Consider the following 23,734-nt stretch of genomic DNA (forward strand, 5'->3'; position numbering starts at 1 on the left):
GTGGACCACTTTTTTCTACTGAAATGCTAGGATTTCAAGATTATTTGCTGAGGTCCCACACTTGTTATATGATAGTAAATGAAGAATATTTAGACATTCCAAATATACTAATTATCCATCTACTCTATAAGATCAGAGGTTACCAACAGCAAAAATCAGTTGTTGAACAAAAGAAGATAGCACTGTTTCTGAAACTGTGAACCTGTCACAAAGGAAAAATAATTCACCTGGAACTCCAAGATTTGAGCTAAATACTTTTTGTATTACTTAAATATGCAGAAGATTAAACTGTTTAAGTTGCATGTGCTAATAGTTCCTGTACAACTATTCAATTGAAACAGATTTACAACTTAAATACCATCAAAACTACAAAAAATGCAACCCAAATTAAAGTAATTAATTTAATATAACAAATGATGTTGGTTGGAATTAAGTCGCTGTCTTGCAGTATCCATATGGTAATAATTGCTTTGGCATGGCATATTACTGTGTGCTATATAAGGGCTCAGTTTTTCTAGAATTTTTCTGTATTGTTTGTATTGTATTTAAACAACTGTGAAATGTTATTTCATATAGTGATCCTTGAGGTCATTTGGCCTTCATTTGGTTTGAATGCATCTCTACATAGTAAGTCCTCCTCTGTTCTTTTCTTATTATCACAGGTCAATTAAAGTAGCACTATTTGGTATCCATGTGGTTGTAAACACAAACACCAATGTGGACACTAAAATCTCAATACCACAGTCACTAAAAAGGTGTTCATCCAGGTGAACCAGCATATAATTCTATTGGTCCTTTAGATTATCATCAAAAGGAAAACACCTAATTAAAAATCAGTTATGATGGAGAAATTGTGGACTTTCACAGATCCCCAAGAGTCTAAGGACCCTAATTTGAGAAACACTAGACTTGCATATCATTTTATTGGTTTATCTTTAAAGCATTAATCATTGTTTCCACTTTTTGTTTCAACTCTCAAAGCTTGATTTATTATTTTTTCTGAATAGGATATTTCTGCTGTGGGCTTTGCCATTTTTGCAGTATCTTTCTTTAAGGCAATCCAAAGTTTCTTCCACAAAGATTTGAAAAGTTTCTTTGGATTATGTAGCCAAACCAGAGCACGATTTCCATGACTTACTTATCAAGGGTAGAAAATGGCAGCATCTCAAAAGGAGATTGCAGGTATTTGGGGGTTTGAGAAATTTAAAAAAGCACTGTTGCCTGGGCTATACCAAAAATTTATGACTTAATTTGTCTCAGGTGGAGTAAATGATATCACTATTTTAAAAGGTCTTCAGGTAGGGGCTGGCCCCGTGGCTGAGTGGTTAAGTTCGTGCGCTCCGCTGCAGGCGGCCCAGTGTTTCGTTGGTTCGAATCCTGGGCGCAGACATGGCACTGCTCATCAAACCACGCTGAGGCAGCGTCCCATATGCCACAACTAGAAGGACCCACAATGAAGAATATACAACTATGTACCAGGGGGCTTTGGGGAGAAAAAGGAAAAAAATAAAATCTTAAAAAAAAAAAAAGGCTTAAAAAAAAAAAAGGTCTTCAGGTAATACTAATGGGTAAACTGTGGTTGAAAATCACTGAGAGCTGAAGGAAAACCATCCATATCACTTCTGTTCTATATAATTCTATGATGGCATCCAACATCTAAGAATTAGATCTAAGTTCCATAGCATGGGCTTTACACCTCTCTAAAACCTAAGCACTGCCTACATCCTGATCATTACATCCTAATATTTCTTTTCTGGGTTGCCTCTCTAAGATTTGGATGTATATGTTAATAGAATTTATTCAAGCTCTCAAAAGTTCTTTGTATAACTAACGGTTTGTGATGGGTGGGCAAACCCATGTTTGCCCACCTCTTCCTGTACCCATGGCAATTATTGCTAAAGATACCTGGGATTTTTTTCTATTAAACCAGATTTGTGTCGAAATTATTCTCAATGCAGTGCTCCAGACAGCCAATAGTAGGTGAGAGATGTTGGTTCATAAAATTTATGTATTTGCATTCCATGACTTAAGATATTCTTTGTAATAATGATGAAGCTATGTTCTCAGATGGGATTAGAATCAGCATGCTTAATTCATTCCTCCATATATTTGACCCTTTTCAGGACCATATTGGTGAAACCAAGTCCTTCCTCCCTAGGAAGGAGAATGAAGCTAGGATTTTCATATTTTTAATCATCAAATGTATAGAAGAAAGTTGAAAACCTTCTAACCAACCTGAGGCTAAATCTGAAGTAGTTAGAATTCTCAGGTAATTCTTAGAGGTAAATTTACTTATTCTACAAATATGTATTAAGCGCATACCATATGCCAGATCGTGTAAAAAAGAGGTGTTCACATCCCTTAGTTCATTAAAGAAGAAACATGTGATACAAGTATCATTATTTTCTATTTATAGATTAGGAAACTGAGATTCAGAAATATTAATGGACTTGTCCAGTATTGCCAAATTATTAAATTGGTGAGCCAGGATTCAAATAAGTCCCTAAAACTCCCAAGTCAGTATTTCTACTACTTCATTCATTCAACTAGTATTTATTGGGAGAGTACGTTAGTGGATTAAATACCAAAAAGACTTCTAAGCTTTCTGGACTTAGTGATAAAACTTAGCCCTTATGGTATTATCGTGAGGATCAAATGAGCAAAGGAACAAACATGTTTTGAAAAAAATTAAAATATTCTATAAATGTGTGTTATTGGTAGGATTATGATAAATGTACACCCTTAGCCTGATGTGTATTGCCAACTTTTAATTTTTAACAGTACATTCCTCCAAGCACTCTAGAAAGGAAGGTGGGCAGACAGAACCTACTGGGTAACATTAAAGGAATGCACAGGCTGTGTTAGAAATAGAGGACATGATACTCAGTTCTCAGGAATAAGATCTCAAGAGGTAAATCTGAAATTTGTTTAAATTATGGATGCTTTACAAAAAGCCTACCAACATGCATTGATTCAGGAGTCCCCTTAGGAATAGGATGCAGATCTGCCATGTTTCCCAAGACATCTTGTTATCTTTATATGTTTGCAAAGTTTATCGCTCTGTTACCTAAGTGCTTAGGCAAACACTCATTTTTCAGCTCCAGGCAAGAGTTTCCTTTTTATAGACATGAAATATCCAGTCATGTAAACTCTGGAATGTTAAACTGAAACCATACTCCTGCCAATAACCAATTTGATGCCGAGAACCTTTCATAATATGAAGACTCTAGCTCTTCCGTTAACCAATCACTCAGGCTGTTTTGAAACTTTTAATGATAACTAAAACAAACAAACAGAAACAAAACACCCCACAGTGAATCTTATTAAGTGAAATATTTTCTAAATTGTTATTTCCATGTTTTTGTTAATCATCTGGTAGGAATACGAGACTATTGCTCATTCTTATTATATGAATGTCCAAACTCTATCAGAAAACCCAAGTCTTATCTCAAGGTATGTTTATTTCTCATTTTGCAAAGGATGTTTAAAGTTTATATAAGACCAGATATATGTCTTTTTGAGCATGGGGCAAGTCATATTTATAGCATGTAATGTGTAGGGAATTTGCCATTTTGATATTTTTAGGTGAATAAATCTAAGCAGAGAATAAAAACAATTAAAATATCTTCCTTGAGATCTCTATGATAAATGGTACGGGTGTATCTGCCCAGCAACCTTATCATGAGGGTTGCCCTCTCGCCCACAGAAATGGCAGATGTGTTTCTACTATGTGCTGTGGGACCACTATAATTGATTTGTCCAACAGTGATCAGACAGAATCTGAGCCAACCAGTTTCTCTTTCCCTGATGTTTCGATTGGGACAAAGGGATAGTCAATTCAAGCTCTGATTTGGATGGGAAACTGAGCTGATGCAAGAACTCTGCCCTCTCACTCCAAACACATAGAAATTCTAAAAAAAAAAAAAAAAAAAAATTAATGTAATCATGATAACAATAAGTTTAAAGAAATAAAAGTAAAATCTTCAGTTGGCAAAAATAAAGAGAATCCAACTCTGAGTAGAAAGTGAAATTGGGATAACATCAGATATATACCTCAAGAACTCAGGCTTAATGCCTCACAGAGATGATACATGAGGCCAAAAGCCCATAGATAGTGGGCAACTGGAACTGGACTCTGTATAAAACATAGAAAATTCCATATGATCTGGGGAGCCACCATGAAAATAGGCTGATAATTCCAGTCTTGGAAGACGTAAAAAGACATACCTGATGTGCCTTTTCAGATTCTCTTGGTACCATTGTTTTGGATCTTCAACAACCATGATACCACCATTAAGAATGAGAACCCTAGATTTATCTTTCTGCAGATAAATTCAGAGACAAAAATTATAACATACACATTAATCTAGTATGATAGGTAATCAGAATAAGCAGCAAATATGAGAAATCATATGAGAGGAAATAGGAATAATAGAATGATCTGAGAGAAATTTTAAAATAAATACCTTTAAAATTTTAAAAGCTTGTTTGTGCTCCCCACTCACCAAGCCACATACCCCCCTAAATTAGTGATTGACAGAGGAGCATCTGGACTTGGGAGATGCTGTGTAAGTGCTTGTTGTCTGAGAAGCTTAATGTACTTTGCAGAACCTCTCTGCCACCCAGTCCTTGGCTCACAGCACTCTGTGAACAGTAGATGCCATCTGAAAGATGCTGTTGATCATCATGATGGAGCCTGGGGCAAGACTGGCTAGCTCATAGTCTTAACAGGGACAGGCACTCAGAGAACCACATGGCTGACATTAAAGTGAATAGAAAGTAGGTGGTGATAGCTTTGTGGCGACACAGCTGGGCAGGAAGGTCGTGACCGGCTGAGACCCCTTTCCTACCCAGATACTGATGTTATATTGATGTGTTTCTTCCTCAATAACTTTGGTAGTATTGAAACCCTCCCAGAAAAAAGGAACATGGAAGGCAAGCATTTCTGTCCCAATGTGCACATCATCCTAGTTGGGAACAAGAATGATCTTCTGAAGGATGAGTGCATGAGGCAGGAGCTAGCCAAGATGAAGCAAGAGCCAATGAGACCTGATAAGTGCCTAGAGATATGACAAACCAGATCAGCACTTTTAGGTGCATGGAATGTTCAGAAAAACCAAAGATTGAGTGAGAGGATTTTTTGAAATGGCCACAAGAATGGTTTTCCAAGTCAGCTATGGAAAGAAAAATACTGGGTGCCTTGTTTTATGAAACTTTACTGTAAACGGAGCCCTCATATAGTTAATTTTTGATGTGCTGTTTATTAATCTTAGTTTGTGGTTACTGGCCTCCTTCATTTATCTATATTATGTGTAAGATTACAAATCAGAAGTCATCTTGCTACTCTATTTAGAAACAAACTATGATTATTGATGTCATCTGTAACCAATCTATCTGCCTCACTAGGGTCCCTCTACTACCACTCTGACATCCCTTCTCAGCACTGCCACTTGGCCAGGCGTCAGTTCAAAGAATTTCTTGATTTCTTACTCCTTTTTAGAAAGATGAAATGCTGATAACTTTTGTGAATTAGGCTGTAACTACTTTATAAATAACATATTTTGCTTATCATTTATCAACTACAAGGCACTCTGGTGAATTATTACTTCAGAACTTTCCTCCTGATCAGATTTCACTGGTCATGTAATTTGTGGAAATGTGTAAAGCCTGAAAGGCCCAACCAAGCCCATGTCACTTTAGCTAAGGTAGAGGTGTGGTTTCGTGTTAGTTACCTTATATTTACTGTGTAATTAGTGCCCCTTAGTGTATGTTACCAACAATAAATATATCTACCCCAGACTGGATGTAGTGGTTTTGTAAAATTAAATTTAATACTGATATTTGTCATCTCTGTAGCAAATTATAAAAAGAAGAGTAGGCCAACTTGGGCTAGCAATAAAAAAAATCCAGTCATTGAAAATAAACAAATAAATGCACCCTCTACTGGTTAGTTAAATAGTAGATAGGTCTTAATAATTAGTAAATTGAAAGATAGATGTGAGTCACTCAGAATGTAGTACAAGAGACTGATAGAAAATGTAAGGGAGAAGTTAAGAGACATAGGCGATAGAAGAAGAAACAGTGGCTTGAGTATAAATAGAGTACAGAGGAGAGAATAGAGAAGAGGAGAAAGAAGTGACAATTTTGAAGGAGAATGTGTCTGAGAATTTTCCAGAAGAAAGACAGGATTTAATCTTTAGATTATAAAGTACACCAAGTCCCCAGCAAAAAATAAGTAAAAACATACCTACAGCCAGGCACATCATAATGAAACTGCAAAAGGTAAAGAATAAAGAAAATCTTAAAAGTGGAAAGAAAAAAGAAACTATCCACAAAGGAACAGAAGCAGGCTTCCTGACAAGAACAGTAGACACCAAGAGATGACCAGTCAGGTTGAGCCAGTCAGTAGAAAGGAGATTAAACCTTGGAGTAAAAACAAATTTATCTTCTTCTTGTCGTGGGCATAGAGTAAAAGAGCACGTCACTCAGCAGAGACAAAGAATGAAGCAAGCACCTCTGTGCAAAATCAGAGGTGGCAGATCAGGACAGAGAACAGCTTGTATTCTTAACGATTTCCCAGAACCTGGCTCCATCCCTTGAAAGACCTACCTGTCCTTGGCTTCCATAAAATAATCCATAAACTTCCAATAAAACCTACCCCTTTAAAAAAATTTTGCTTAAGTTACTTTAAGTTGAGCTCTGTTATTTACTAATATTAACTAAGACAATCTCTCAAATGTTCCAAGAGTTAAAACAAAAATTCCAATTCATATAGTATTTATTGAGTATCTATCTATATGCAAGTCTATGTATTTCAAGGTGGTGGTGGTGGTCGTGATTGAAGTGGCAACAAGGAGGTAAATGAGGCCATGTGCATGCAGTTAAGTAATTCACAATCCAGTGCAGAGAGACAACTATGTAGATACTGACTTTAATTCCTGACAAGGTTAAAATCTTAGTAAGAGCTAAGCTGAACTCCGTTGATTGATTTACCCATCCTCATAGCAACAGCTGAGGTTTAGAGTGTTGAACTGACTTCTCCGATATCACACAGGTTAGGAAAGGTAGAGCTGGGATTTTAACACAGGGTTGTCTGACTCTAAAATCTGCAGACTTACCCTGCCTAATACCGATAATAATATCTATCATTTATGTGCCAGGGGCTCAGTAATTTTACACATATTATCTCATTTCATCTTTACCCTGTGTATGATACTGACATTAATAACTCTATTTATAGAAGAAGAAAATAAAGTTTAGCATTCTTAAGTAAATTGCCTGTGGTCATGCAGTTAGCAGATGGTGAAACCACAATTCAAATTGGGATGAAGTGAGGATGGTACTCATTCTCTTCTCACACACACCTTACCACAGGTCTCTCAATGCTCACTGGTATGGGATTCCTAGAAGAGAATCTTCTCTTCTGAAAACTCCAGATGAGAAGAATCAATCTCTATGCTTGCATGTACCCTACGACTTCAGCGGACACATATTAAGCTCCTTAAGAATTTTCTCACCAATGTTGTCTCCACTGATAGCATGAGAGAGACCAGAGGTTCTGCTGCTCAGAAAGCTTACAGCCAGGGAACACAAGGCAGGTTCGTTCTTTATGAACGGCCAATTTGAGTGATTCCATGGTAGCCTCCATTCTTGGCTGTGGAGAGGGGAAAGTGCTCCCTCCTCTCCCCTAAGGCCAGGGTTCGCAATAGCTTCTTGCTGGAAATGCTACACTCCTTGATTATCTTCCCCTACTCCCCCACCCAGGCTCTTCCTATTTAACTGTTACGTGATGGTGGTGCTGGTGTGTACCTAGGTCTAGGGGAGCAGCATCTCTCTGCCACGAGGCATACAGGCATCTGTCTTAACTACAGGTAGCTAGTTGGCGGCTCTACAAACTTGAAGTGTGGTGTATTTAGCACCATTTTTCCTTACCTTTGGTAATGAAGCAAGATTCTAGAGCCATAGGAAAGGTCCTATGCAATGCACCAATTCGGTTATGATGAAATGATGCTCAAACTGTGCCTCATAAACTTTAAAATAGTGGCTATATGAGGAAGTAGTAGAGATTTGTAGGGCTGGAAGCAGGGAAAGTAAGGCTCACTTTTGTTGTGGGGCTAAGAGAAGCTAACCTGGCCTGCATATTGTTCAATCCCAAACCTATCCCAAAATTTGACTGAAAGAGCCAAAGTTTTCATCATTGGATTTTGTCATACTAGTCCCTTGATGGGACTCTGAAGGTCAGTTTTCAAACAAAAATTGTTCCACGGAGCCCTATGGTTTAAATAAGCTGCCCTCAGGAGATACTACAGAGAGGTATGGAAGGGAGCTAAAACCTACTTTAACCATAGCTTCTTCTTATTTTACTAATCTATTTATTTAACAAATGTTTATTAAACAGTTACTGCATCTCAGGCTAGAATCTGGGGATATATTTGCAAACAAGAGTTGGCTCATGAAGTTTATTGTCTAATGGAGGAAACAAACATTTATCAAATAGTCACACTAGGGGCCTGCCCCATGGCCAAGTGGTTAAGTTCACAAGCTCTGCTTCGGCAGCCCATGGCTTCACCGGTTTGGTTAGAATGTCCAACTATGTACTGGGGGCTTTGGGGAGAAGAAGAAGAAAAAAAGAAGAAGAAGATTGGCAACAGATGTTAGCTTAAGTGCCACACTTAAAAAATTAATAATAATCACATTAGCCAATGCATATAACACATCTAGTTAAGCCCTCTGAAGGAAGGCATACAATTCTTTGAAAGACTATTGAAAAAAATTAACTAGACCTGTGGGTCAGGGAAATATTTCCCAAGAAAGGGATACATCAGTAAGTTCAGAAAAGATGAATGGCTAACTATACAAGGAGACGGTTGAGAGGGAAGAATGAAGGAAGGAGGAGAACATTCCAGATGGAGACAACAGCATGTGCACAGGTCCAATGATAGAAAGGAGAATGGCTTCAAAACTTAGATGTTTGTATGGCTGGAGTGTGAATAATAGGGAAAGAAAGCAATGAGATGAGGCTGGAGAGATGAGTCTACACCAAAAAGGGCTTGCATACCAAGTTAGTTAACTTTGGTTTTATTCTAAGAATAATTTATAGCTATTGAAGCATTTTGAACATCAGAAGAGATACTACAGATTAGCATTTTTAAAATTAAGCCTTATTTGGAGAAAATTGTAGTTTCACATGCAATTGTAAGAAATAATATTGAGAGATTCCATATACTGTTCACTCAGTTTCCCCCAATGGTAACATCTTGTAAATCTATAGTACAGTATTACCACCAGTATGCTGACATTAGTACAGTCAAGATAAAGAACATTTCCATCATGGAAGGATCTCTCAAGTTGACCTTTTATAAGTCATACCTGCTTCCTCTTGTCCGTATCCTGTACTTAATCCCTGGTAACTGCTAAATTTATCTTCATTTCTGTAATCTTGTCATTCTTGGTGCTAGAATTTGCTGAAAGGTATCAAGAGAACAGAATCGCATGTGTAAATTTTTGAGATTGGCTTCTTTCACTTAACATAATTATCTGAGGAGTTATCCAGGTTGTTGCATATATCAATAATTTTTTTTTTTTTTATTGCTGAGTAGTGCTCTATGGCATGGATGTACTGCAGTTTGTTTAACCCTTCACCTGTTAAAGAACATCTGGATTGTTTCCAGTTCTGGCTATTAAGAAAAAGCTGCTATAATTATTCACATACAGGTTTCTATGTGAATATAAATTTTCATTTTTTGGAGATAAATGCCCAGGAGTGCAATTGCTGGGTTGTATAGTAGTTGCATGTTGAGTTTTTAAAGAAACTACCTAAAAACTAAAAATCTAGTTTTTAATGAAACTTTCCAGTTTTTATTTTGGATTCTTATCAGTAATGTTGAGTGATCCAGTTTTCCTGTATCCTCACCAGCATGTAGTTTCACGGATTATTATTTTATCAATCTTAATAAGTATGTAGTGGTATCTCATCGCAGTTTTAATTTGCATTTTCCTAATGGTTAATGATTATCTTTTGTGTGCTTGTTTTCCATCCTTGTATTTCCTTGATGAAGTATCTGGTCAAGTAATTTACCCAGTTTTAAATTGAGGGGTTTTTTTGCTGTTGACTTTGGGGAGTTCTTTATATATTCTGGATATAAGTCCTTTTTTGGATATGTGGTTTGCAAATATCTTCTCCAATTCTGCAGCTTTTCCTTTCATTCTCTTCACAGGTACTTTTGCAGAGCAAAAGTTTTTAATGTTTAAAGAAGTCTAATTTGTCAATTATTTTCTTTTATGGATCATGACTGATGTCAAGTCTAAAAGTTCTTTGCCTAGTCCTGGATCCTGAAGATTTTCTCATATTTTTTCTAGAAGTTTTATAATTCTGGATTTTATATTTAAGTTCATTATCCGTTTTGAGTTAATTTTTGTATAAGGGGTGAGACTTAGGTTGAGGGTTATTTTTTTGCCTATGGATCTCCAGTAGCTCCAGCCCCATTTGTTGAAAAGCTTATTTTTCCCCTTTGAATTCCTTCCTTTACTGGATTGCTTTTGCACCTTTGCCAAAAATCAATTGGGTATATTGGTGTGGGTCTATTTCTGGGTTTTCTATTCTGTTCCATTGGTCTGTGTATCTATCCCTTCACTAATATCAAACAGTCTTGATTACTCTAGCTGTTTAATAAGTCTTGAAATCAGGCAGACCGATTCCTCCTACTTTATTCTTCTTTTTCCAATTTGTTTTAGCTATTCTAGTTCCTTTGCCTTTTCATATAATTTAAAAAATAATCTTGTCTATATCTACAAAACCAAGAAAATCTTGACGAGATTTTGGTTGTATTTGCATTACACATGTACAGCAATTTGGAGAGATGTACTATCTTGAGTCTTCCAATTATGAGATGTTATGTCTCTTGATTTATTTAGAAATCCTTTGATTTCTTTCCTCGATGCTGTATAGTTTTCAGCATACAGGTTCTATACATATATTCTAGACTGATACCTAAGTATTTCTTTTTCTTCAGCAATTGTAAGTGGTATTATATTAGTAATTTTGGTATCCACATGTTCATTGCTAGTATGTAGAAATCCAGTTGATTTTTGTATGTTTATTTTGTGTCTTATGACCTTGCTGAACTCATTGGTAGTTCTAGGAGTTTTTTTCCTTGGAACTTTCTATGTAGACAATCATTTCATCTACAAATAGGGAGAGTTTTACTTCTCTTTCTGATCTGTATTCTTTTAACTTCATTTTCTTGCCTTTTGCACAGGCTAGAACTTCTGGCACTGTGTTGAATAAGAGTGATGAGTGTAGGCATCCTTCTCTTATTCCCAACCTTAAGGGGAAAGCACTCAGTCTTTTACTACTAAATATAACATCATCTGTAGGTTTTCTGTAGATGCTCTCTATCAAGTTGAAGAATTTCTCCTCTATTCCTGCTCTTTGAGAGTTTTTGTCATGAATGGATGTTGAATTTTGTCGAATGCCTTATCTGTATCAATTGACGCGATCACGTGTTTGTTTCTCTTTAGCATGCTAATGTGGTCAGTTACATTGATTGATTTTTTGAGTATTGAATTAGCCTTGCATTCCTGGAATAAGCCCCCCTTGGTCATGGTGTACAGTCATTTTTTTATCTATTGCTTAATTCTATCTGCAAATGTTTTGTTAAGGACTTTAGCATCTATCCAGATTAGCATTGTGAAATATTTGCCTACCTGTGAGTTCCAGGTTGGATGTAGGATCCAGGTAGAAGATTATTGAGGTAGTTCACATGAAATATGATGGTAGCTGGGACTAAAATTAGGATAAGCAACAAGGATATGGAGAAAAGTAATTGACTTGAGAGAGATTATAGGAGAATATGCGAGGACCTGTTGATGGGATTAGATATAGGAGTTGAGGGAGAGACACATGTCAAAGATTACGCCTAGATTTTTAGATTGTTCACGGAATAGATGGAGGTATCATTAACTGTGTTAGAGAACATTAAAGAAATATCAGGTTCTGGCAGAAAAGGTGGATCATGAGTTCAGTATTAGACATGATGTATGTAATGTGCTTTAAGATATCTAAGTAGAGATGTTACACAGGCAGTTAGGACCTCAGAGCAGAGGCCTGTGCTAGGAGTCATTTGAGGTAGTATTGAAGCTGTGTATATTTAAGAAATTCTCTAGGGAGCAATTATAGAGTGAGAAGAGATTGGGGCCAATGTTTAATGGGTGGTTAGACGTAGAAGAGCCTTCAAAGTAGACAGACAGATCAGCGGCCAGAGAAATAAGAGTAAAACCAAGACAGTGTGGCATTGTGGAAGGTACAGATAGAAATGTGAAAAGTATTACCAAAAAGGAAAGGAACTGTCAACAATACAAAATAGTGCTCAGAGGAGAGGTAATATGAGGACTAAACCATCCATTGGATTTGGTGACAGGGAGGCCTAGTGAATTTAATGAGAGTTCTTTGGGTGGAGTGAGGGGGTGGAAGCCTGAATGGAGTGAAAGATGAGTGGGAGGTGAGGAAGTAGAAACAGTGAATATTGAAAACCATTTCAGAGTTTTGGCTGTGAAGGGGAGGAGAGAGGCAGAGCAGCAACTGGGTGAGGATGTGGGAGTCAAGGGAACATCTTTTCTTTTTAAGGTGGAAAAGGCTTATGTATGTTCAAATGTTGCTATATTGGGCTTCTTTATAAGTTTTCATTTATGGAAAGATTATAAGACTTTTAAAAAATGCCATCCACTATTTTACAGGCAAAACAGAAAATGTGAGTCATCCTACAGAACTTGGGACATTGGATTCTCAGAATTCCAATCAGAGCTCAAAACATCAGAAAGCCTCTTCTAAGCTGGATCTAGATGTTACAGCTGTCATATCCACCCAGTTACAGAGCCAGACCTATTTAAGGTTACTCAGCACTGCTTCCTGGGTCCCTTGTCTTGTTTGGGTTTGGCTGGCTGGCATGACCCACCGTCACAGCTCTCAACCTGAAGGGGATATATGTCTAGTCTTTTATAATATTTTTCAGTTATGCTACATAAATTCTATTTCTTCCTGCACAGATAGTTAATACAATCTAAAGTATGATTTTTTTCTCAAAATATATGTATTCTAGAGACAAATCATAATCTTTTTCAAAGTTCTTAGTTGGTTCATTCTCACAATAATCTGGTAGAGCAGATAAGGCCCATGTCTCACAAATTCAACCAATATGTTATAAATACATATATCCTGGCACTATATTAGATGCTGGTGATAGAGATGCATTAGGCAAAGGTGTGTTCTCCAAAAGCTCATACTCTAGAAGAGGAGCCCCTTATAAACTATGTGGTGAGTGCTGTGAAAGAGCTATGCCCAGAGTCTATGAGAATACAGAGAAGGGGCATGTGCCCCAACTCAGCCAGATGTGGGAAGGCTCAACAGGCAAAAGTGGGAGTATGGGAGAGAGCAAGTACCAAAGTGAGGCATAAACTAGCTTGTGAACTTTAAGGTCTTAGATGCAAATAACTGGAGCAAAAATTGATATACATGGAAACACAGACCACATGGCTGGACAGATAAGCAAAGTCCAAGATGTAGAGAACTTTGGATGCTTTTTTTTAGAAAGTTGGGGTTCATGGCCATATATAGTGGCTGAAAGATTACCAGGTCATGATCAGAATGTACTGACCTCAGATATTCTAACTTTTGCCCAAGTTGTTTTGGTGCTAGAATTGGCTGAAAGGTATCAAGAGTCCTGTTTTAGGTGTGGTTTTCTCATTAGATTCTAGGCGTCTGTGAGAGTCTTGATCTCAGGGGTTAAAGGAGGGTCTTGTCTAGTATGAAAGCTGTCTTATGCTGGCTAAGGGAATGACAGTAAGGGTCTTCTTTAGGGTGAAGTGGTGATAGGTGTGTATGGGGTAAGGAATGTCCCAATGTTTCAAGCTTCAGAAAGAACCTTATAGAGGCAAGAGTGCCCAAAAGTTTTGTGGTTAGAAGATGGGTTTTGTTCTTGGTGAATACCGCCACCAAGGCCATATTAAGTGCTGGGTAGGCTCTAATTAATTTTTGCAGGTTCTACCTTACATCTTATTATATTAATGCTCCATATGAGATGAACTTTTGTTATCTAAAATTTGAAATAATAACTTTCATAAATTTTTAGGAATGAATTATTCATTTTGGCCTTGAGTATTGCACTTGACTGCTCGACATGATGTTATAATTTATAACTGTTTAGTTAAATATTTAGAATTTTCAAATTTGCAGATTTCTTTTTGTAGTTTAAAGCCAATACAAGTCTCCAAAATTTATCTAGATCCTCAAAAACTTCATAAGCTTTCAACACTATGCCTCTGGTCCCAAAAGAATAAAATAGGCCTGTGTGCCAAGAGGGTGAGACCCGTTGCTACATAGGGAAACTAAAGAAGAGATTGGGAATAAGGATCTTTCAAGGTGGCACAAGTATGTTGCACAGCGAGGACCAAAGTCTAATTTTCAAACTTTTCCTTTGGTGTTTCTTTAACTAGAAAGTCATACACTTAAAAGCCCTTTAGAAAGCAGATAATTTCTCAGTACATTTTACTGTTCCTTAGCAAATATATTTTTTCCCTTCCATATGCATCCAAATTTCTGGAGATTTTTACTATCTCAAAGTTTAGGGAGGGAGACTACAGATAAACTCCTCCCCCCATAAGTCAGACTCAATGTTTATATTTGTTATGGCAATTGAATCTTAATTCTGTAGTCTCTACAGAAGAGTATTCAAATGAGGTCCTCTAACATTGAAATTTAAGGTGGGGTTAAACCCTTAACAGATCTTTAACAGGATAAGTTATATAAAACTCCATTATGGAACTCTAGGTACTCTAAATTTATCAGTAATTCCCTGTTAAATACATAGATTACGCATGGCCTATACAAAACCTATGTTAATAGAAACATATTTGAAATGAAGAGAGGTGGGTCACTGTGATCTGTAAACACCTATAGACAAAACCGATGCTATCTTACAAACTTCTATTATCCATATGCTCATGAGAAATGTGTCCCATTTGGTTTTCCTGTTTATTTTAGAAGCAGACTCTCTTGTATGACCTGTTTCCTCACTATCATATGATCTTCTCCCTACCCCTTTTTCAGGGGGTTATAGTTATTCCTATACGAATGGTTACTTTGGCTTCATCAGTCTTGTTTCTAAATGAGTAGATGGATTATCACAGATTTCATTTTTCATTCTTCTCTTTCAGGCACAGATGAGTAGCTGAGTGCCATCTGAGATAGGATAACCTTATCTGTTTTATTTTTTTTATTTTTTTATTTTTTTGAGGAAGATTAGCCCTGAGTTAACTTCTGCCAGTCCTCCTCTTTTTGCTGGGGAAGCCTGGCCTTGAGCTAACAGCCGTGCCCATCTTCCTCTACTTTATACGTGGGATGCCTACCATAGCATGGAGTGCCAAGCAGTGCCATGTCCACACCCGGGATCTGAACCAGCGAACCCCGGGCTGCTGAGAAGCAGAACGTGCGAACTTAACTGCTGCGCCGCAGGGCCGGCCCCCTATAACCTTATCTGTGCTTGAATCTTTTTGACTCGATACTATGTGTTTTGTCCAATTTAAATGGAAAGAGTATTAGGTTTGGAGCTCATTTCTCAGCTTATCACTTATCAGCAGCATAGTCATAGATGGAGTCCTTAAACTTGCTGTGTCTCTGTTTTCTTATATATAAAGGGGAACTAAGACGTTCACATTTGCTTTACAGGGTCGTTGTGAGACTCAAACAAGGTAATAGCTTTGAAAGTGCTTCATAAGCTCTAAAACATTATATAGGAATATAATTTTTGAAAAGTATTAACATTTTCGAAATACTGTTAGCATAGTGTTGTGTTTTGAGAAGGGCAAATTGAATAACTGTTCATTTAGATTTATGAGTTTAAATCAACTCTTTTTTTGTCTATTTTTGTATCTCTCCCCCATTTTTGAATTATAATAATTTCAGCCCCTTTAGATACGAGTGGAGTCCCAGTTTCTAAAGCACTAAGGGTAGGGGGGTCATGTATCAGCCCACAGATGTTTGACCTTTCAGCAAAACAAAAACAAAGTCAGGAAAGAAAAAGAAAGAGTGTATTTATTATCTATTATATATAACACTATATCCATAATTGTATACAAAGAAGATGGCAGACAAATATGACAAGTACTGCCATAATGGGAACATTTTACCTCAAGGAGGAGAGGGTTTTTAAAATTTCAAGAGTCTGTAAACTACATCCGAAGAGCCAAATCTCAAATCTGGCTGCCTGTTTTTGTACATAAAGTTTTATTGGAATGCAGCCACACCTATTTATTTTCACACTAAAACAGCAGATTACAATGGCTCAGTGGCATAGCTGAGGCAGAGACCATATAGTGCACAAAGTCCAAAATATTTGCAGTCTTGTCCTTTATGGAAAAATTTTGCTGACTCCTGCTTTATTCTTTTTATTTTAAATCCATAATTGATCTATGATATATTTATTAGAGGTCAAAAACATCACATATTATTTTTCTTTGTGTTTAATGTTTTAAAATATCTCAACATTGAACATCTATTGAGTGTTTTATCATTTGAACTAGAATAAAAAGATCCAGATTAAGATGAATTAACAAATATCAGGATTTCTAAGGAGACAGGGCATAAATGTATCAGTTAGGATGGTTTTTCAATGGAAAGCTCAACTCAAATTAACTTTAAAGACAAGGAAAATCCTTATCTCAAATACAAGAAGTCCAGAGGTCGGTTGAGTTCCTGCATTAAATCAGAAGCTCAAAGGAGTCATTAACAATGACTACTATCTCTTCTTTTTACCTTCTCTGTGCAGAAAGCTATGGCCTCAGGCTGGGTCCCCTCTTGGTCTCAATATGGCTGCCTGGAGCAATTCAGACAAAATGTTGCCTTGTCCACATCTAGTGGGAGAGAGAGTGACTAAGGGAATAAGAGCCACCCCTTCAATATGATTGAACCATGTTAGAACCCCTGTGCATTCCCAGATCAGCCAGTGTTACCAGGAAAATGTCATGTGCCAATGTGTGGAGCTAGTGGGGTCAGTTTCTCCTGACTTACTTCAAGGACAGGTGGATACTTGAACAAAGTTAGCATTCTACTTAAAAAGAAGAGGCACCGGATAAGCAGCCAGCAGTGTATTTTACATAGTACATTTTAATTGGGTTAGGGAGGAAAGGGGAAGGTTAATGGCTTGGAATTCTCATGGGCTGGATGGAAAATCCTAAGGGGAATGAATGTAAAATGGGAGATGGGTGCTCTAAAAGCAAAATTTTCTTTCCTTATCTACAGAGGGTCAGATTTGGACCCTTTTTAAAATTAAACTCTAATTAAAATTAGAAAATTTGAAGAGTATTGCTGTTAGTAGTAAAAATTAATTATATATTTGTCTAATAATACATTTGGGTGCCTTTCTAAAAATAAGTAAAATCATAACTTGAAAGGTCAGGGGCAGCTCAATAAATTTGTTAACTGGAAACATACCAGAATGTATCCTTTACTGAATTTTTATCATAGAAAAAAATACGTAAAATAATTTTATAATAATAAATAGAAGATAAGAAACACTTTAACTTTGGCTAGAAGAAAGCCACTAACTTACTCTGGCACTTGATAAAAGGAATATGAGATCTTTTAAAAATGAAATGAAATATATTCCTTGCATCATTTACCTAATCATACATGGAAATATACTATAAAAGGCTGTAGATGAAGCTATACCAGAGATATGGTTTATTATCACAAGTACGTGAGGTTTTGTGTTATGTGTGGCCAATTCAGAGCTGATACACTCAGCCCTGTAGTCACTGCTACAGCATACCTACTGGCAACTGTTTTGATTAGTTTGACTGTTGAATTGGTATTAAATATTTTTATTATCATCACTGCATCCACCCTCAATCCACTCATTCTTTCAGAAAACATGTATCAAGTTCCTGCTTTATCCCATGTAATATATCAGGTTTTTGAGATACAGAGATGAAAAAGAAATCGTCTCAGTCTTCAGCAAGTTTAGAGTGTAGAGAGGAAACATACATATAAGTCAATGCTATATAATGTGACAGTTCTTATAATAGAGCCACATACAAGGATTTAGGAGGATATAGAAGAAGACATGGCTAAGTCAGCCAGATTCAGTCAATGAAAGCTTCACTGAGAGCAGTGTATTTGACCAGCCTTTTAAAGAGTAGGAAAAAGTTTACCTGAAGCTAAGAAAGTGAGGAATGGAAGGGATGGGGTGTTTCAGGTAGAGGGATGGGAATTACAAGTAGTTTGGTAGAGTTGAATAAAAAGATATGAAGATAGAAGTGCTGAAAATGAGGATGGTCAGAAAACTAGGAAATCTGGAGGGGACAGGGATCAATCAGCTGCAGATGCTGGAAGGCCAGGCAAGGAAGACAATTTGAATTTGTCCAAAATCCAGATGATTTGCATATTTTCAGAGGCAGTTTGCTTTGCTGGAAAAATATCAGGGCAGTCAATTATACCTTCTCCTTAATAAGGAATATCAGTTAAAATTGTTTGTCTATGAATAACAAAATTCCTGAAAAAACAGTGGTTTATATAAATGAGAAATTTTTTTCTCACGTAACAAGATATCTGATATAGACAGTTCAAGGCAGATGTGGCAACTCAAGGATGTCATTATGACTCATTTTCCTTGAATATTTCTACTCTGCTAAGCTTATCATTGTTCTGTGTTCCTCATGATCACAAGATGGCTCTGAAGCTCCAAGCATTGCATCCAGGCTCCAGGTTAAAAAAGAAAAAAGCAAAAGGCACATGCTAGCTAAGTTTGGCCACTTTGAGGGAGCTTTTAAAGACTCTTGAAACTGTGACTTCCATTTTCATCTCATTGCTCAGGAATGTAACATGTTCACCCAGGTATGCAAGGGAGCCTTGAAAATTTATATCATTAGCTGGACACATTGCTTCTCTGAACCAGATTTAGGTTCTGTTAATATAAGATAAGGGAGAGAGATGGTGGATAGATAACTAGTAGTCTGCTACATAAGGTATTGAGGTAGATAGTCCTGCAATAGTAATTCCATTCTACCCACCTCCCCTTCCTACCCAGCTAATACCTCTCTTGGTATCAGGTAACGTCAAAAGTACACAGAGCTAGAATGTGGGACTTGGCTACTTTCCCTGACCCTCACTGTCAGTGTCCTTATATAAAATCTGGGAGTAATAATATCTAAAAACTTCTCTTAATAGGTTTATTATAAGAATTAAGTTAAATCATTTTATTTAATCAAGAAATCTATACCTATATTTAACTTCAAGGATGCTCTTCTTTATTTTAAACATATTTCATCTAGACTGTGGATTCTCAAACTCTGGCATGCATTGTAGTCACCTGGAGGGCATTAAGATTCAGATTCCTGGGTCCTAACTCCAGCATTTTTGATTCACTAGATCCGGGGTGGGACTTGAGAATTTGTGGTTCTTTCAAGTTCCTGAGTGATGCTATTTATGCTGATGAGTGACCACGCTTGAAGAACTAGACGAAAGGGGATGGAGATGTAACAGCACTCTTTGAAGGAATAGCGTTGGCTGCTTTATAAATGTAGTTGATTGAACATATGCCTTGCTCAGGAAAAATTTTCTTCATTTATTCCTTTTATAGAGTTAACATTTATGAAGGCGTTACTATAGGAATGGCAGTGTGCTAACCACGCTAAATGCCATATCTTATTTAATCATATTGCAGGGTCACTGGTAGGTTCTATTATTATGACCATGTTACAAATGAGGACCTTTAAAAGTTAACTAAATTACCTAAGTTCATGTTATTAATAACTGGCTGAACTGGGATTCAAAAGGCTGTAGATTCCAGTTTCCAAGTTCTTAACTACTAAATAATATCACACATGCCAGTAAGTTGAATGGCAGAGAAGTAATGTCACCTGTGGGAAAGACCAATGATTTCTTTTTTTTTAGTAAGGAAGACTGGCCCTGAGATAACATCTGTTGCCAATCCTACTCTTTTTGCTTGAGGAAAATTGTCCCTAAGCTAACATCTGTGCCAAGCTGCCTCTATTTTGTATGTGGGTCACTGCCACAGCTTGGTTCAAGGAGTGGTGTGAGGGTCCGGGTCCAGCATCTGAACACATGAACTCTGGGCTGCTGAAGCAGAGTGCTCAAACTTAACCACTTTCACCACCAGTCTGGTCCCAATGATTGTTTTAAAAATCACCTATGACAAAGACAATCTCTTACTTGAATCATATTTTCTTCTCCCTTTCAAAGAGATTTTTTATTTCTAGTTGGCCAGTTCAGTGCTCTGCCTTAGACCAACCTGCACTCTGGGGTTTGCCTCTCCCACTCTCTCTGGTCTGTACGGGAGAATAGTATCCATGTCATTTCTCCTGTTTAATGCAGATGAATATGGGTTTTTCCCCTTTTAGGTTAGATTAGAGGTAGGCAAATAAGGGTCAGTGGGCCAAATATAGCTTGCTATGCTTCTTACAGCCACGAGGGCTTTGCATTTTGAAATGGTTGGATAAAAACACAAAATAGGATAATATTTCATGACACATTACAATTATATAAAATTCAAATTTAAGTATCCATAAATTAAGTTTTATTGGAACACAGCCATAATCATTCCTTTACATATTGTCTATGACTACTCTGCACTACAACAGGAGAGTTGAGTATTTGCAGTGGAGACAATATGGCCAGCAAAGCCTAAAATATTTACTATCTAGCCCTTTACAGAAAAGTTTTCCAGCCACATTTATTGATAACTATGTTTTTCACACACTGTGCTAGGAAGACAAGGAGGTGTAAGACATTATCTTCAAGAAACTTGTCTTCTCTATCAACATGGATCTTCATTGGTTTTGAAATTAATAATGCGACAATTTTAAATTGTAACTCTGCTTAACTTTTGCTGATCCTTCCCTTCTTCAATTTTAACCCCATGTATTAAGAAAGAGATTGACAGACTTGAGTTATCCAGATAAGGAAATATCTGCTGTCCAGGGATCTGGAAAACAACATGTTACAAGGGACATGTGAAGCCATTTATTGCATGCTTACTGTGATTCAGGCACTTACATTATCTGATTTAATTCTCACAACAATGTTAGGAAAAAGGTATTCTCATATCACAACATTGCAAATTTGAAAACTGAGGCTTAGACTTGCCCAAGGTTATAGCTAAAACACAATGAGACTAAAAATTGAACCCAAGCAGTCTGCTTGCAGAATCTCTATTCTTAATCAGCTGAGAGAAAGGAAGATTTAAGAAGGTCCGTGAGAGCAATTTTTAAATGTTTGAGGGTATGTCATGAAGAAAAGCAAGTGGACGTATTCTGAACAAGTCTGAAGGGTGGAAGCTGTGGAATGGCCACTTTTCATTTAATATAAGGAAGAACATTTCATAGATCTGCCCATTAAAAGCAATAAGTTATCTTCTGAGGTGGGTAGCCTCTTCTGTTAAAGTAGGTGTTTAAGCCAAGATATACCTATTTTAGGTTGGAAAGTTGGATGATTTAACTTTAAAAACTTCTCTTTTGAGCCACCAAAGAAAGCTTTCTCGCTGTTTAGCAAATCAGTGTAAATCACCTCAAAGTGAAGAAGGATTCATCAAGGAAAGGAAACTGAGAAGCATTTGTAAAGGACAGCAACAGCTCCCTTCAAAATTGACTTTAAGGGGCCAGCCTGGTGGCACAGCAGTTAAGTTTGCGTGTTCCACTTGGGTGGACTGGGGTTTACCGGTTCAGATCGGATCCCAGGTGGGGACCTATGCACAGCTTGGCAAGCCATGCTGTGGCAGGCATCCCACATATAAAGTAGAGGAAGATGGGCACAGATGTTAGCTCAGGACCACTCTTCCTCAGCAAAAAGACAGATGTTGGCTCAGGGCTAACCTTCCTCAAAAAGAAAAAAACAAAACAAAAGCTGACTGTAAAATATATTGTTGTTTTATTTCAATTGCTGGATCTCTATCTTTATTGGAAAATTTGGAAAAGTAGTCTAAAAGACTCAGCCTTCTATAGGAAAGACTATATTACTATAAAAACCTAAAACAGTTCCTTCACAGTCTGCTGAAAACACAACCCAAAAGACCATGAGGCCTCAGAAATCTTGTGGTCTTCAATGAAGATCTAGTCCATTCATTTTATAATGTACTTGCTTGTTTTGTGAGAAGTGCAGGTAAAGAGGTCTTTTATGAGATGATTGATTAGGCGATGATAAGGATTTAAAACTTTTTTGTGTATATGTGTCATTTGAACTATGCTTTTCCCTACTCTGAGTCTATGGAACCAGAATTGGTCTTTTACTCATTAGTGCCAGGTAGCAAGACGTACTTTTTCCCCCTCAAATAGATTTATTTTTAGTGTTTGTCTGAGCTACTACATACCAAGAAGCTAAGTGCCTTAGAAATATACATTCTCCCGTGGCTCTTTGGGGATTTAATTTTCTCTTTAGTAGACACTCCCTCCTACATTCTTCCTTTAATGTCTCGCCTACATTTTCTCACGAAGCCAAAAGCTTTTTTGACTTCCTTTATTCAGTACAATAGAAAAAAAAAATTAACAGTAGAAATTATACTATGTAGTACTGAGCTGATTTTGAAGTTTTCCTCTAGGTCATTTAATATGACTGTAGGGTTTTCCATATCATCAGAGAATTATTCTTTTAAACTAATTAACACATTGAAAAAAGTTATTTAGGAATTATTTTAATTATTATTTCTCTTTGTCTACAAATAAGTCTACTTTTTACATTTGAAAATCTCAGCGGTTATTCTTAAGTGAAAATCTCATTCACCTGAGATTGAAATTGAAGAGAAATGGGCCCATTCTCTCTTGTCTTCTACAAGCTTTTGGTTCTACTATTCTCATTTCTCCAGAATACTTTTTATCTTAACAACATGAAATCTAATCTCAGCTTTTACTATCATAACTCACAATGGATATATGAATTTTCTATAAATTTTAAAGCAGGCTTGTAATGCATCATCCCACTTTTCCATTCTTATCTCTGTATCTCCTTTATTAGAAACTTTATATGTCTAACTTCTTTCCTTACTGTTTGTTAAGCATACCTCAAACTTTCCTATCTCTGTGTTTTTATTGATCTGTTTCTCCTTTTAAAGTCACTGAAGGACAGATTTTCACTGCATGTTTTATTGTATGTGAAAAATGGCAAACATTGGGAAGAAACGTTCAATTTCTCAAAAATCGTGCCATCTTTGTATCTCTCATGAAGGTACAGTGCCTTCAATTCAACATGAGTTCATCTTTTAGGTCCTAGGCCCCTAGTAGAGTCAGATTCTCTGATGGCTAGCCCCTGAAAATGAAGTGTCTTCCTATCCAAAGGAGTTTAAAATCTAGTGAAATGCAATCTCCATAAATTTTAGATATTCATTAAATGTTGAAAATGGTTTACTGTTTGGTAGGGTCAGTGGATTCCTCCTGAGAGCCTGGAGGCTGTCTATTCCATATCGCCAAATAAGTTTCCTTCCTATGGTTAAGATATCACCATAGGTAATTATTATTTTGCCAAATAGCATATTTTTCCTGAAGCATTTATTTAAAAAACAAATGTGCAAATAGAGAAAGGAAAATTTGGGGGAAGTCAGATGTTTTCCTGTCTCACTATCTGGCACATAGGAAGCACTCAATAAAAATTTGTTGAATGAGTGAAAGAATGAAAAGCAGATGAAACCCTTAAACAACTGGAGAAAACTGGTCTTTAGGGTAGGGAGAAAAGAGA

The 23,734-nt window shown here is 36.8% G+C and overlaps 1 protein-coding gene and 1 pseudogene across 21 annotated transcripts in view; both read left to right on the forward strand.

Annotated features, from left to right (window-relative positions):
* Window positions 1-21,912, forward strand: part of LOC138925028 (transforming protein RhoA pseudogene) — a 48,576-nt pseudogene extending 26,664 nt beyond the window's left edge.
* Window positions 1-23,734, forward strand: part of DLG2 (discs large MAGUK scaffold protein 2) — a 1,837,299-nt gene that overhangs the window by 479,408 nt on the left and 1,334,157 nt on the right. The window lies entirely within an intron of this gene.

This window comes from Equus caballus, chromosome 7, assembly GCF_041296265.1.
Source record: "Equus caballus isolate H_3958 breed thoroughbred chromosome 7, TB-T2T, whole genome shotgun sequence".
NCBI lineage: Eukaryota > Metazoa > Chordata > Mammalia > Perissodactyla > Equidae > Equus > Equus caballus.